We start from the raw sequence: 15,184 nt of genomic DNA on the forward strand, positions 1-15,184 counted from the left end.
TTGTGTGTGCTCCTAGCTAGGGTCAACTCTTCCATGGCAAGTGGAGTCAGGGCCTGAGAAAGACAGTGTCTTCATAGGGGGTTGGCCTGGTACGGAGACTCACAGGTTGAATAGGGTGAGGTTAATGTCGACAAAGAATAGCTTTCAGCCTGTGGAAACCAGAACCAAAGCAGGTGAGGTGGATGTCTGTAAAGAGGAGTAGTCTGTTGTAGTAAAATGTGCTCTTTGAATTATACAGTTCTCAGCATTCATTCATTAATTCATTCATTGATTAATTCAATCGAGCTCCTACTATTGGCCAGGCAATGTCCTAGGCCATAGTGAACAAGACAGAAGGGTTTCCCACAGTCATGATTGCTGCACTCATTCACACGCAACTCAAAACGGGAGAAAACTTCCCTGAGGGTTGCTGTCTCTCTTGCATATAGCTCCTGCTTCTTCTGTGGTCTCTGTGAGCTACCTTTTAAATGTGGGATTTGTTTTCAAATGTGGCTCTCATGTCTAAGGCTCTCTGTAGAGTGGCTCAGAAGACCAATTTTATGTGCCTCATTGTGGTTTACTCCAATCTGCCCTTTAGGTGCAGCCTTCTCTCGCTGAGGGCCCTCCTGGTTCCATCTCCTCTGTCAATAGACCCCATTAGGCCAGCATCATCAGCATCTTAAAATGGAAACTGAAATAGCCTTTGCGAGAAAAGGAGTGGAATTTTCATTTTTCTCACTAAGCTCCCTTTGAGTGAGCAATTTTAGGACTTCTGCAAACACTCCCTGCAGAGAAGGCTCTGTAAATGTAGCTTTTCCTCATCTCTGAAAGCACTACTCTTCCATGAGAGGTATAGTCCATTCTTACATACACAGAAATCAGAAAGGTGGAGAAATAAATTAGAGAGCAGAGTAGCCACCTCCTGGTGAACCTTTCACAGTACCCTATATTCAGCTTCAATCTCAAGCAATTAATTCGTTCATTCATTCATTTTTTCATTCAACAAATATTAAAGGAGGGCCTGCCACATATCAGACCCTGTGCCTGATGACATGAATACAGCAATGAGCAGAACCCCATCCTCAAAATGTTTGCAGACTGGATGGGGTTTATGCATTGAGGCAGACTCAATGGCACAGGTCCCAGAGTCTGGTAAACCTAGGCACCTATTTTAAAGGGAGTGGCATGAAAATTAAACAGAACAATGATTCTTGAAGTGTGATCCATAGACTTGTGGGCACCCAGAGACTCTTTTGGAGATTCTGTGAAGTAAAAACTGTTTTCATTATTTGCCTTTTTCTCTGGCTTGACATCTGCACTGTTGGTGCTACTACTATACTAGTAGTTTTTGGCTTCTTCACTGCCACACTTGCAGTTAAAAAAAGTTTCACTTAAGAATGTCCTTGAAGAAGTAGAAAAAGTTATTAATTTTATGAAAGATCAAGCCTTGAGTGCAGGTCTTTTTAATATTCTGTGTGACAAAATGGGAATCACATATAAAGCATTTGTTATACACTATAATACAATTATTGACTCAAAGAAAACCACTTATGCAATTGAGTTGTGAGATGAACTGGCTGAATTTTTTTTTTCATAGAACCCCATTTTGACTTGAAAATATGTGGGACAATCTATGGTGACTTAGCAAGTATTTATTAAACATCTTCTCAAAAGTGAACACAGTGAGCCTGCCACTTCAAAAACAGAAAAACTAATTTCTTTCCAATGACAAAATTTGAGCTTTTGAGCAAAAATTAGAATTTTGGGAAACATAGATTCACCACTGTGAGCTTGACAGCTTCCCAATAGCCAAAGACATTTTCCATGAGATCAGTGGTGATATAAACAAATGTGGCTTTGGGGTATTACATAATGAAAGGTATCATCATTTAAAAGATAGACACAACTCAGGGCACCAGTGTTTTCCGGATGACCAATGCACAGTGTTACAAAAGCATGACTGCTTAAAAACCCATTCAAAGGGATAGAGAGATCAATGGATTTTAATACAGCAGAGTACAAACATTCATTGATATGGTTTTAGATCTTTATTGTTACTAAACATTTTTTAAAAAGTCCCTTTTGTTGAGATTTTTCATGTTGCATCAATGAAGAATATTCAAAATTATCTGGTCTATTAAAATAGTTTTATTTTCTCTAAATGCATATCTATGTGCATTTTCTTCATATACTTCAAACAGAGCAACATACTGCAAACAGATTCAATGCAGAAGTGGAAGAATCCATCTATCTTTCATTAAGGCGAAGATTAGGCATTTGAAATACTGTAAAACAATGCATCTCTTCTAACTAAATAATTTTTGTTTTGAAAAAATATAGTTACTTTTCATAAACATGTGCTGTTTATGACACCATGTACTGGATTGATTTTTTATTTTATAGTTATTTAACAAATTAATATTTTTAATATCTTAGTCTTAACTTCTAATATGGTAGGTAGTGATAGACATAATCCATGTAAATACAAGTTGTTTAGGGTCCTCGATAGTTATTAAGAATATAAAGCTTGACATCTGCTGACGCAGAGAAAGGGGCATGTGGCTATGTACTCCACTACCCACAGGTCCCTCAGCACAGGTTTTGTGGGGGCCTCTTGTCTCCCCTTGATGGGGGGAGCCTGTCGCATTCATTTTTGTATTCTTAATGACCAGCAAAAGTGCTTGGCACATAGTGAGTGTCCAGTGACTGTTGAGCTCATGAGCATATGAGTAAATAAGACATTGGATAGCTTCACAGAAGATGGGGGCTGGGATGTAGGCAGAGCAGCTCAAATCAATATGAAGCCAGATCCAGGTGGAGATAATGAGATGATCTCTGAAGACCCAGTTTAGTTTCTTCCAATGTTCTATTTTGCTGTTGAATCAGAGGTTGGGGCTTATGCCACTGGCTTCTCTCATCCTGATCCAGTTGGCCATGCTAAGACACAGGTACCCTGGGGAAGGACTACTATAGGTAGACAAAACCTCAAGTGATGTGTTTTGCTTGGCTCCATAGCAATGACCAGATTCAGTGGAAAATGTACTTTATCCTGGCTGCTGCCAGCACACCAACCAGGCTCGTGAAGGTGATAGCAAATCAGCAGAGTGTTCACGGACACATGCCTGTGAGTTGAACCCATTCAGCAACAGAAACGGCTTTATATTCTACCCACTGTAGTTTATCTAAACCCTTCTGGCCTGAATTTACATGTGTCATGCTTAGATTTTAATGGTCACTGTAGTGCATGCCAGGCCAAATTCATTGGTAAATCCCCTGCATAGACAAGCCAAGAAAACTGGCCATTCCTTCTATACAGGTGCAGATAGACCATTACATTGGAAAGGTCCTTAGTGGTTCTGTCAGGCTGGAAGCCTCGAACCCCTGACAATGGGAATTTTCTAATTAGAGAGACTTGAATGTCCCAGTGGACTTTAAAATGTTAATGCGGAGTCATAAAGGCTTTGGTGCATTTGAACTTCTGGCAGGTGTTTGATGGGGTAGGAATAGAAGTATGCCTGATGTCCATAGAAATGTGATCAATTGAGAAATATGTCCCCAGATTTCTACACCAGAGAGCACTGCCAGATCTGCTCCATTCCTGTACATTCTTCCAAATGACTGTTTCCAAATTAGCACAAATGTGTGCTTTTTAATATCCTCCCTACCATGAACTTCTTGCTTTATAATCTTAACGTCTTCCATATGAGGGAGACCTTCATTTTTCCACCCATTACCTTGGACTAACTGGGTCCTAACAAGCTCATAGAAATCTTCACAAGGGATCAACTTTCTGCCTTGCCCTTCTATGGTCCCCAAACCACTCTCTTGGCAAGAACTAGCCCTTTATTGGCCATTGTCTTCTTTGCTTGGGGAAGGACCTTGATTGCTTTCACATGCCCCCTTGTAGTAACTTGGGAACAAGTGGAAAGAGTCAGAGACTCAAACCAGAAGTGCTGGTTTGAGCTGAGTCTTCACTCTCGGGATTTGTAGAGGGGAGGGGGCAGAGAAACTCTGAGTTTCCCATTCTTCACATAGGGCTTCCTCTTAGGGATATCTGGGGCACTGGGGACCAGAGGCCTTAAGACATCCTTTTGTGTCGAAATGGGACATGACAGCCTCTTGGCCTGGAAAGTCTTGTGGTGAGGCTTTAGTTTTCTCCTTTGAAAAGTAATAACAATGGTGTCGCTGTGGGAAGGTGAAGGGTTAAGTAAGCAAAGAGTAAGGTAGAACAATTCAAGTTACCATTTTCGGAGCATCAACTCCAGGCAAGACCTTGTGCTAATTGCTAAAGAGATAAGGGATACAAAAACAAGTCTGATTTTGCCAGACAAAGAAGAGGGGAATCTGCACTTCAAGTAAAGAGGGCAGTGTGGGTAAATTCACTAGGTATTTTGGGGGAAATGGAAAGTAGCTGGGTGCTGCTGGAGTGGAGAGGCATATGAGTATGTTGGAGGGGTGGATGAAGGGGTTAGTGCTGGCAAGAGCTAAGATATAGTGAAAAACTCAGCTGGAGCAAGAAGTTTCTTGAGTTAGGCAATTATCCTCTAGGTAGAATTTCCTGCACAGTTTCCTGGAACGCTGGAACATTTCATTCTCAGATGTGTGTGCCAATGTCCACTGCATGCCCTTCTGTCACAATGGACGAACTGTCTGTACTCCTGTGGAGAGCCAACCCTCTGCGTTTTCATTTGAATCCCTCCCAGTCATCCTCTCTTCCCAGTTGAGCAGCACTTATTACCTGGTGTTCTAGAGTTTATTTTGTGTATTACCTTTCTTCCTCACTAGACTGTAAGCTCTGTAAGAGCAGAGAATTAGTCTTTCTTTTTTCAATGATATATTCTCAACACCTAGACAATTTATAGCGTAAAGCCCTCAAAAAATAGTTGCTGAGTGAATGTTAACAGTTGTTCAAAAAAAGTCATTGTCAAATATGTTTGGAAACTTGAGGGTTAACTATAGTTCAAGAGCTTTCCTTTTCCAGGAGACTTTTAAGACTCTTTAATATGCTACTGAACAAATGACAGATAATGGTGGCTTGAACCAGCGTGGAGGCAGTGGAGATGGAGGAAAGAGATGGTTTATGAATTTGTTTTAGAAGTTGAGTTGACAGGACGTCTTGATGGATTGGTTATAAGTGATTATGGAAAGGAGAAAATCAAGGAGAACTCTGTGTGTTTGTGTGTGTGTGCATGCTTATGTGTGCACACATACAGGTACGCATGCACATACACATGCACATGCTTCATTTGAGCACTGGGGTTCATCGCTGGCCCATTCAATGAAGCTCTAGAGGAATTGGTAATTGGTTGGAAGAGGACAGCTGGAGAGCAAGGCAGGAGCCAGGACATCCAGGTCTTGTCACATCGCACCAAAGCTTCTGAACTTTATCCTGGGAGTGATGGGGAGTCTTTTAAGGATTGTAAATGGAGAATTGGCATCATCAGACTTGCATGTTAAAAAGGTGCCTCTGGCCACAGTTAGAGTATATTAGAGGGGGCAAGAATGGAAGCAGAAAGAAGGAGAAAGGACAGATATGAGGCTGTTGCTACAGTGCAAAGATGGAACACCCCAAACCTTAGTTTGCTGGGCAGAGGCCAGTCAGGACACCTGAGCCAGGTTTGGTATGATCCCCTTAATGCTCACATAGCCTCTTGTTCTTCACACTCCCTCCTGTGTAGGACCCTAGTTAGAATGGCCTCTTTCCACATCTGGGTGGGTTATGTGAATATGCACACACACAGACCCAGTGCCTAGCAACCAGTCGCGGCACTGACCCTCAGAAACATTGCCACAGACACTCCCACAACAGATTAGTTTCCACCCAGCCATTGGCTACAGCAGGGAAGCATGTCTGCATAGTCAGCTGTGCTCACCACTTCATTTTAGTTCAAATTTCCATTGCTTCCTCTTTAGTCAAAGTCTAATTTCACTTTGTTGTAGTTCTGCAAATCACAAGCTATGAACTATGCAAAGCCTACTCCATTGGAAGAGAATATGTAGCCATGAAACAGTGAGTCTGGGCCATTGGCACACATGCATATAGAATTCATGAAGTCCAGTGGTTCATGGGGAGAATGGTTCAGTTGTATTAATGGCCAGGTAGTGGGAGTAAGACTGCTAGATATGCACATGTCCTTATAATCACAGCCTGTCAGAGGTGGGTGAGCACGTAGTGAGCATCTACTCCAACCCCATTTATCTATAAACAAACTGAAGTAAAGAGAGGGATGAATCTTCCAAGCTAATGTGCACTTGGACTATACTGCACTGAGTAATGTAAACAGGGCAGTATAGGTAGTACAAAAACGAGATGATTTGCCCTGAGCATCGGAAGACCTACTTTTAGGAGCTCTACTCCTAACTCTCTGGGCTTCAGTTTCACCATCTGAGCATTGAGGAGGCTGGGGCTTGATTTAAATATAGCACATATTAATAGCTCTTGGCTCCTTGTTCAGATTCATTTGAAAAGCTTGAAGCTCCCCTTCCCATCCCAGGTTGTCATCCTTCTCCACTATGGGCAAGGATTAAGTTTCAAGGGCAACAATTTCAAACTGGTTCCTGCATGGTCCTGCATCACACAAAGAACATCTGAGAAAATCAGCCAGACCCTGGTCGCTGGAATTCAATAAGGTGGAAAAAAAAATCTATATCTATTCCAAAAGTTTACACCTGAGCAAAAATAAAATTTTATCCAAATAGCAGACCTGCTAGGCTGCAAGTTTAATAAGCTATTAAACGGCACCATCTGAAACCTGCAATCAAAGCAAAAACACTGTAAAATAAATCAAGAGAGATAAGAAAAGATTTCACATTGTTAAAAGTTTATGCTATTTCTGACTTCCTGAAATGTTACCATTAACCTGGGAGTTAATCAGAGTTTTTCATGTACCCGTTGTTCGAAGCCATATGAGCACTTTAACAGGGTAAATAAAAAGATCTAAAGAAGCAATAAACACGAATGTCACAAGTGGCAATCATCTACCTTGTGAGGCTCATACCATACAAAGCGTCGCACAGCTGGAAACAAATGATTCCACAGAACACTGTAAATAACCTCCAAGCCCATTCCTAATTAAACTGAAGCCCCACTTTCTCATGGGCATTGAATATATGAACCAATTAAGGAAATATCATTTCTTTCCTGAAAGGGCTGTGCTCTCTTGTTCATTCTCTTTCTCTCTCCCTTCCCTGTCCCTCCCTCTTTCCCTCTCTCTCTCTCTCTTTCTCTTTGTGTGTCTCATGCTCTCCTCTGTAGAATTTCCACCAAAGAGCTGGTCCCCAATGTTCCTGAGCTGCAATAATGAGACATCCCAGCTTTAAGCAAATTTTGCACCTGTAACCTGCAGAAATATAGCCGTAGCATTTGAAAAATTACCTCCATGCTGCACAGTGCCATGAAAATTTATCTTTGAGATGATTTTATTGCATGGTTACCCTAGGCAATTAAATCAATAAATCTTAACTGTCAGGAAGGTTGGCCCTGTGCCAGAAATAAATGAAATGCACGAAATCAGTAAATAAAAGGTTCCTGACAACTCATTCCAGCAATTATTTAGCAGTTGGGGTTGTGGGGGGTTTTGTGTTTCACTCCCCAGCCTTTATTGACATTCTTTCTGCGAAATGATTATGCTAACAAACACAATGACTCCACTACAAAGAAGTCATAGTTTGCCAAGCCATAAATTACAGTCCCTGAAAATCAGGAAGGAAATATAGCTAAATGGCCAGAAGTGGTAGGCCAGGACTTGGGGTTGGAGACAGGTCTAGGGAGCAGCTCCCTTGGCCCTGCCTCCTCTTCTTGACTACTACGTCTCCATCCCACTGGCCTTTGGCCTGATTGGAGGTGACCTCTCCTCACGGGGCCCAACCTGCTTGACTTGCTTTCTCATACCCTACCACCTGTATTCTGCTAAGGTGTCTAGGGAAGGTTAATCTTATGGGTATGGTGTGTCTACCACTCCCCATTTCCAGAAACAATCCCAATGCCATGTGTGAATGTAGAGGAGTAGAGTATGGGTAGAATTGCTAAGTTAATAGTAGTAGTTATTGAGTATTTCTCCTGTGCTATATATACCCTTTATATGGGGTTAAAATTGGGAGGCACTTTATTGTCTCCATTTTACAGGTGAGAAAAATGAAACTCAGAAAGGTTAAATGATGAGTTGACCAGAAAGTGGCAGAGTGACTATTCCAGCCAAGGCCAGCCTTCTCATGACTCCATCATGTGACACCTGTGCTGCCTTTAGTGCATATGTCATGGACTCGGGGCAGAAAACTGAAGCCAGTGTTTGGGCAAGTCTGTTCTTGCATTAGTTCCCAGGCCTTCTTCTCATCGGAATTCTTCCTCCCTTAGTGATGGGTATCCTCCATTGAGGGTCCTTTGGGGATGCCCTCACAGAGCTGACAATGGCTAATGGCACTTACGCATAGGCTATAAGGGTGACAGCATGCTTGAAAACCATCCGAGAGTCTGAGTGGGGTCCTGCAGCAGGTCCTAGCATAGGGCCTTTGTACCTAGTATGCCCTAGGCCTGAACTGCTCTTCCTGCTCTTCCTTGTCTACTTGAGGCTTACATAGCTTTCAGGTTTCAGATCAAGTGACACCTCCTCAGTGAAGCCTTCCTTGACTTGCCACCCACCTCCCATTATGCACTAGGCTTTTACAGTAGCAGGCAATTTTTCTTCATAGTATTAATCTTAGTTGCAATTTCCCATTTATTCGTGTAAATACCTGCTGGATGGCTCTTTCTCACTTTGGACCATAGGATCCATGAGGGTGGGGGAGCATCTGGTTTTGCTCCCCCATGAGGTCCCAGAACCTCATACTATGCATATAATGACTACTTATCAAATAAAGGGATGAGTGCTATATTAATTTGCTAGGACTGCCATAACAAAGTACCACAGACTTGGTTGCTTAAACAATGTAAAGTAAGGCCAGGCATGGTGGCTCACGCCTGTAATCCCAGCACTTTGAGAGGCTGAGGTGGGCGGATCACCTGAGGTCAAGGAGTTCAAGACCAGCCTGGCCTACATGGTGAAACCCCATCTCTACTAAAGATACAAAAAATTAGCTGGGCATGGTGGCAGGTGCCTGTAATCCCAGCTACTCAGGAGGCTAAGGCAGGAGAATCGCTTGAACCCAGGAGGCAGAGGTTGCAGTGAGCTGATATTGTGCCATTGTACTCCAGCCTGGGTGACAGAGCAAGACTCCATCTCAAATATATACATATAAAGTATATGTGTCACAGATTTAGAGGCTGGAAGTCTAAAATCAAAGCATCAGCGGGTTGGTTCCTTCTGAGAGCTGTAAAAGAAGGATGTGTTCTGGACCTCTCTCCTTAGCTTATAGATGGCCATCTTCACATTTACATGGCCTTCTTCCTCTATGTGAGTCTGTCTCCAAATATCCCTTTTGTCTAAGAACATCAGCCATGTTGGATTAGCACTGAACTTAACAACTGTATTTCAACTTGATTACTTCTGAAAGACTCTTTCTCCAAATAAGGTCATATTCTTAAATACTACGAGTTAGGACTCTGACATGAATTCAACCCATAACTAGGCACAACTGACCCAAGGGCAGAAATTCTTCAGACTTCTTCATGGCAAACAGTTAGAACTTTTTTCCAGCTCAGAGCTAAGGAGAATGGTAGATCTATTCCCAGCTGGTTCTACAACTCTGCACATTCAAATCTTGTCAGCCTGTCCCTGGCAGGATTACAGCTGAGCTGTACAGCTCTGACACCAATGGCTACATGGAAGTCTCCTGGAGCTAGTGGAGGGCGGATGACCTCAAGAGTGTGGAGCAGCTGGGTTCCAGCCATTTGTCAGTACAGCGAGTGAGAGGTACTGCACCAGCTAGGGATGAGCACAAACGAAAGGCCTCAGACTTGGGTATTTCTAGGTCAAGTCCTGCTTTCCTCTCCCTTCCCACCCATTCAATCCTCTCTCTACCCATCAGCTCCTACAGCAGGACAGAGAGGCAGAGGCTGGGCTAAGCCTTGGGAAGTGCTCCTAAGGAGGATGGATTTAAGAGAACCCTCTAGGGCTGGAGACAGGCTAGGGGTTTCCTGAAAAGATAAAGGATCTGCCTGTAGATCAGAGATTCCACCATGACCAACAAGGGCAGGGTCGATTGCAAGGAAACAGCTCAGGAGAATATGCACACCTCAAGGGGAAGTGGTGGAACTAGGCAGGGACTATAGATGAAGGCCGAGAGAAATAAAGCTTGGCCCCATCAAGAGTCTGATACTATGTGGGGAGCAGGGCTTAGGTTTTCTAGGAGTGCTTGGAAAGCAGGGTCCAGAAAAGGAAGTTGTCCTTGGCAAGCCCCCTGAGCAGGAAACCTTACATCATCTTAGGGCAGCTGCAGCTATAGTCAAAAGGAAGGAGGAGTCAGTCTGCACCTTGCCAATCAGGACATTGGGGCTCCTTGGGATATGAGAGATGTCAGAAGTCATTCTGCAATCCCTAGAGGGTAAGAGAAGCAAACAGTGGGAATATATTCTTCCTTCTTCCTCATTGGCTCTCCTCTTTGAGCTTCAGCTAATGCAATTTTTTTTTTTTTTTTTTTTTTAAATAGTTCTTGCTGGCAAGTTCCCGGGGCAGATAATTCCTCATCAGCACATCATGAGCACCAAGGTGGTTATTTCCAAATTAATGGTTTGAAGCAAAATATGAACATTGTTAGTGAACTGGGGGCTGATAGATGGCAAAGACACAGTGTCTAATAGCTAAGTGCAAATTTTGTGATGACAGCCACAAGATTTCAAAATAACAATAATTTGCATTTCTATAGCACCTTTCGTCTGACTAATGAGCTTAACACAATTAATTCATTAATTTATAACACTCCCTTAAGGAGCACAGAAGTAAGGGTTGTTTGAATAATGTTCTGCTTGGAGAAACTAAGGCACAGAGAAAAGGATAGTATTGGTGGCAAGGCCATAGTTGAAGTAGCTCCCGGTCCATTGCTCCGGGGATAATAGGAAAGCAGAAGAGTCTTCTGTGCAGGATGTGAAGTCTTCTTGCACCTAAGGGGAATGGTGTAGACATAAATCTACGATGGCCCAAAAGATTCAGGCCCCCTGGTATACACACTCTGCATAAGCCCCCTTGAGTGTGGGCAGGACCTGTGAAGATGATGAATGTCACTTGTGTGACTAGGTTGCATTATATGGCAAAAGTGAAGGGATTTTGCAGAAGTACTTAAGGCCCCTCATCAGTTTAATTTGAGTTCATTAACACAGAGATTATTCTGGGTGGGTCTGAATTAGGGAAGATTTTGAAAGAGGGTCTAGAGGACAGGCCCCATCTTCTGTCGGTCTTGAGGAAGCAAGATAACCTGAGTTTCATGGCTGCAAAAAAATGAACTCTGCCAACAACCCGAGGAAGTGTAAAAGGAGACCCAGAGCTGCAGCTGATCACAGCTCTTACAAATACCTTGATTGCACCCTCGTGCGAACCTGAGTAGAGGACCCAGTTAAGCTGTGCCCAGACTCCTGACCTACCGAAACTGAGAGGTCATAAACAGGTACATTGTTTTAAGCCTCTGAGTTTGTGATACTTTGTTACCCAACAACAGAAGCTAACATAAGACATCGCCTGTACCTTGCAGATGATGTGTTTTGTGTTCTGAGCTGATTAAAAGACTGTGGATTCAACTGGATAGTCAAATATAAATCTGAAATCCCAAATGGAAGAAACTTTTTTCTCGGTCATCTTGTATCCAGATGTGCCCTAAACAATGCTGTCTCTCTTAAAGAGCCTTTATTTCACTCAAAGACTTGATGGAATCATGGGACACGAGTGCATGTCTCCCTAGAGCTTAGATGCAAATCTAGGCCTCCTGTCTGCCCCAAACTAAGGGTTATAATCTGAGAAGGCACTGGCATGGCTTAGTTCATAAGGGACTACAACTCACACTTGACAGTTTAGTTAGCAAAGATTATGATTATTTTGTGGGTGGCTATTTCTATTAGTAACCAATTCCACAGGGATTTTAAGGATATTCTGGGATCCTAAGTGTACACCATGAGTTTTGAATATGAGTTCCCAAGCCCAGATGTCCAATGGCTTTTGAATGACCTTTGATTATCTACCAAAGATAAGCTATGGGCCCAGAAATTCGGCCATATTCAAGGATCCAGTCCACCACTGCCAGACATTGGTGGGGGTGGAGGGTAAGGTGTACAGCCCTGGATGAAGGAGCTTTGGCTAGAAAGTGGATTCTTAGTTCTGACTGCTGATGAGAATCACTTGGAAAACCTTACAAACTACCCATTTACGGAAGTTGAGGGTTAGAGGTAGAGAGTAGTATCCAAATCAACTAGATCAGAATTTCTGGGATGGGCTCCCAGAATTAGTAAGATTTAAAGCTCAGCCAAGGTGAAGGTGCTCTGTGCCAGAGTGTGAGAGATGAGCTGGGCCTGAAGTCCAGAGCAAGGCACACCAACAGGGCACTGGAGGTGTTTGGGCCACACTTTGAAGAGATGGCTCTTTCTCAGTGAGGGCAATGCTTCAGGATGTGTTTGGTGTCTATCATGGAACTTATTCAGTGATTCTTGGCCAAGACTTAGTCAGTTTAGTGGGGTGGTCGAGATGCTTTGGAGCTTCCAAGAGGAGACCCCAAGTAAAGCTTGCCTCTTCCCCCTGTCAGTTGACCTTTCGAGGTCCTTTTTTGATTCCTGATGTGGTAAGTTTGAGGAAATTTGGGGACTGATCAAAGAAAAGGATATCACCGTGAGGTGGCAGTAACATACAACAAACTTTATTTGGATGACACTGACAGGTTTGTATGTGGAGGGGTGAGAGAAAGTCCTTCACAGAATCAGACCTTCCAGATGCCACGGTCCAGAGGCCATCACTAGGAAGGGGAGGAGAGCTAGGGACATGGTAGTGGGGAGAGAGAAGGGAAAGAGTGGGCTTCTACATCTAGCTGATATCACTCAACAACTCAGTGGGGAGTCTCTGGGTCAGACAGCTCTGAAGGGCAGCCATGGTCTTTATATCTCCCTGGGTTATCTGATCTATGCCTAAGAGATGTTGGGCACAGTTTCATGAGATATGCAAAACAAGCAGGCTCTAAACTGCTAAAAATCTGCTTATTTGGGCTATATTTAAAACAAATTTGATGTGTAAAATTTTGATTTTGTCCCCAGGGCTTTTGAGCTAAACAGTCCTGGCCTGCTATGAAAATGTAAACAACATAGGAACCCATACAAAGAGACCATTGATAACACTAGGGTAAACTCAGGAAGCTTTGCTCCCACTGATTCATTTGTAGTGTTTGTTTGTTTGTTTGTTTTGTCCTACAAATGCTTTTTCCCAGCAAGGTTGTAAGGAGGGGCTTTTAAAATGAACCTCTATGAGAGAAGGTTCCTTCTGGATCCTTTCTGGTCATTCACTGCTGTGTCTTCAGAGTTGAGAATTGTGGGAGAAACTCAGATCCACAATATAATCCTCTGCCTAGGTCCAGCCATGCTGAAGAGAATTGTTTCCAGAAAGGTACATTCTTCCTCATGAGTTTCCCCTTACATCTCTGGCCTGCTGCAGGGCTTATTGTATTTTGGAAATGAGAATATGTTCAAGTGCATTGTGGTTTGAGCTAACTGGAAAATTTCTGGAAAGTTATAAAAGCGTTAAAGGAAATTCCTTCCTTGGAGAAGAATACTCAGAGCTTGAATTCCTGTGGGATGTTTTTTTCTAGAGCACTAGAAGCACCATTATCTCCTGTTCCTGCAGGAAGGTAGGTGGGATAAATGGGTAACTGGGCCTTTTCTCTGATAAGCCTAGAACTGAGGTTCTTCATCCTGGTTTCACATAAGAATCAACAAGGAAGCCTTAAAAGATAAAGATATCAGAGACCTTTGACACACACCTATGGAATCAGTCCCTGAGGTGGAAGCCTGACATTTGCATTTTTAAAAGTCCCCCAGTATTTCTTTAAGGTAGAGAGTCCCAGAGCTAGAAAGACAGAGATTGAAAGTCATTTCCGGCCTGTCACTGAACTCCTGAACTCACACACTAGTTTGTGTAACTGTCAATCCCAGGAGACCTCCAGCTCATGACCTGCATAATTGCAAAGGGCTTTGATAACATGAGTCAATTTCAAATGCCTATACCTGAAATGTATTGGCCTAATCTCCCTTAACAAATTGTGTAGATTCCCTCTCATATCACAGCTAACGTTTTTACTATTTTATTCCCTTTTCTTAAAAAGGGGGATGAAACAAAATCTCCCACCTAAGCTACAATGTGTTTCCTGGAGAAACACACAAAACTAAACATATTCTTTCCCCAAAGCATGAGCCTCAGTGCATTCCTAGCCCTTTGTGTGATACACTCTGCCACAGTCTACCCACTTGTGGCATATCCCCTGCTAGACATGCAACCTAGAAGTTGCCTCACTACTCTTACACCCTCAAAATATTAAGTCTCTTGGCCTTGGTAATGACAGTGTGTCAGAAGAAATTATTTGGAAAACCTCAGGGTTTCCAAGAGAGAATGTAGGATGAGAAACACCAGTCTAGATGACATCTTGCTCATCTCTGGGTAGCAGGGAGAAGGTGGATATGACCAACTTCATTTTGCAGAGGAAGAAAGTGGGGCTTTCTTCCTCTTACATGTCTCACTTAATTCAGGCAGTGAGAACCTCATTTAAAATCCTGCCAAAAGCCCAGGGGACTCACTCACCTGGGATGTTCTACTTCCCTTCTGAACAAGTGTCTGCATCTCAGAGGCAAGGAGTAGGAGTTAGAGTGGGGCTGGACCTGTCTTAAAGTGAACTGATTTTAAAACTCTACCGATTGGCTGGGCACAGTGGTCATGCCTGTAATCCCAGCACTTCGGGAGGCCAAGATGAATGGATCACTTGAGCGCAGGAGTTAGAGACCAGCTTGGGCAACATGGTGAAATCCTATCTTTACTAAAAATACAAAAGTAAGCTGAACATGATGCCTTGCACCTATAGTCCCAGCTACTTTGGAAGCTGAGGTGGGAGTGTTCGTGGAAAGGTGTCCTGATCCAGACTCCAAGAGAGGGTTCTTGGATATCATGCAAGAAAGAATTCAGGCAAATCCATAGAATAAAGTGAAAGCAAATTTATTAAGAGAATAAAGGAATAAAAGAATGGCTACTCCATAGGCAGAGCAGTAGCATAAGCTACTGGATGGCCATTTTTATGGTTATTTCTTGATTATATG

Source organism: Chlorocebus sabaeus, chromosome X, assembly GCF_047675955.1.
Source record: "Chlorocebus sabaeus isolate Y175 chromosome X, mChlSab1.0.hap1, whole genome shotgun sequence".
NCBI classification, from domain to species: Eukaryota; Metazoa; Chordata; class Mammalia; order Primates; family Cercopithecidae; genus Chlorocebus; species Chlorocebus sabaeus.